The following is a 1,820-nucleotide window of genomic DNA, read 5'->3' on the forward strand; positions in this document are numbered from 1 at the left end:
AGAACTCATCTCTTCTTTCATTGCCTTAAGCCATTCATTAGATTGATCACTGCCTATTGCTTCTTCAAAAGTCTTTGGCTCTTTTTCAGCTAGTTCCTCATAACTAGACTGGGCAAAAGCTAATTCAGATTCAAAACCAAACCTTCTAGGTTCCCTCGACTGTCTCCTCTCTCTATCTCTAACTAAGTTATAGTTAGCTAAGGGGTTCTCTTCCTCATAGTGTTCTTCTGTCACTATTTCGTTACTATTTTCAACTTCGGGTTCCTGAGTTTGAGTCTCCACCTCATTTGAGACAGTAGGGGCAGGTGGACTGAGTTTTCCTAACTCCACCTTAAATTGGTCTCTCTCTTCACCTGATTCTACTTCACTTTCGGGTTCAGTTTTCCCTTTAATACACGGCATTTCTTTTTCGTTAAACGTGACATCTCTACTTATGATGATCTTAACTCCTTTTTGGCTTCTATCCCATAATCTATAACCCTTAACACCTTCGGGGTATCCTAAAAAAACACACTTCCTAGCTCTAGGTTCCAGCTTACCCTCACTTTGATGAGAAAAAGCTGTACAGTCAAAAGTTCTAAGTATCGAGTAATCACTCAGTTTACCCGACCATCTCTCATATGGAGTATCACCATTCAATGCAGCAGAGGGTGTAAGATTAATCAAATAGCAAGCTGTCATAACAGCCTCACCCCAAAATGACTTGGGAACACCCGAACTGATCATCATGCAACGTACTTTATCAAGTATGGTTCTATTCATCCTTTCTGCTACCCCATTTTGCTGAGGAGTGTAGGGAACAGTCTTATGTCTAGTTATGCCGCTTTCTTTACACATACTATCAAATTCTTTATTGCAGAATTCTAGGCCATTATTAGTCCTTAAAAATTTGATTTTCTTGCCAGTCTGGTTCTCCACTTGCCTCTTCCGATTATTAAAACTATTGAAAGTATCAGATTTATCCTTCAAAAGATAGACCCACACTTTCCTAGTGTAGTCATCAATAATAGACAGGAAATACCTATTACCACCCGATGTGGGGTTACTGGCAGGGCCCCAAAGGTCAGAGTGCACATATTCGAGCATGCCTTTAGCTCTATTGACACTCGTGGAGAAAGAAGTTTTGTGATGCTTACCAAGCACACAATGATCACAAAATGGCAAATCTGACACACAGTCATTACCAAAAGCACCCTTTTCATTAAGTAGCTTAAGTCCCTTGACTCCTACGTGAGCAAGCCTATTGTGCCATGTGTGTGTGTGATCAATCTTGACAGAGGAGATAGAGGAATTTATATCTCTAATCACTTCCCCAGTAGTAATGTATATATCGTTTTTCTTAATTCCCTTAATGGAAACTAAAGCACCCTTGATCATTTTTAGCATATCATTTTCAATTTTACCAGTAAAGTCATTCCTCTCAAGTCTCCCTACTGAAATCAATTTTCTAGACAATTCAGGAATATATCTAACATCCTTTAACGTATACACAAAACCTGTGTCAAATTTTACGTTTAGTCACCAATTCCAGCGATAGTATAGGCAAAGTTATCACACAGCACAACATGCCCAACTTTAGATTCATGCAACTTACAAAACCAGTTCTTTTCAGACGTCACATGAAAAGATGCACCAGAATCAAGTATCCACTCATGAATGCGGGAATTAGCAGTTAGATTTAATTCAGCAGTGTATGTAGCTGGACTTGTAATCATATAGACCTCACCACCACTTATATCAGAAGTGGATGCTAACACATTTACCTCATCTCTCTCCTTAGCTTTTAGCTTACCCTTCTCCTTATGACAATCCTTTATAAA

The sequence above is a fragment of the Olea europaea genome, unplaced genomic scaffold (assembly GCF_002742605.1).
Source record: "Olea europaea var. sylvestris unplaced genomic scaffold, O_europaea_v1 scaffold139, whole genome shotgun sequence".
Classification (NCBI taxonomy): domain Eukaryota; kingdom Viridiplantae; phylum Streptophyta; class Magnoliopsida; order Lamiales; family Oleaceae; genus Olea; species Olea europaea.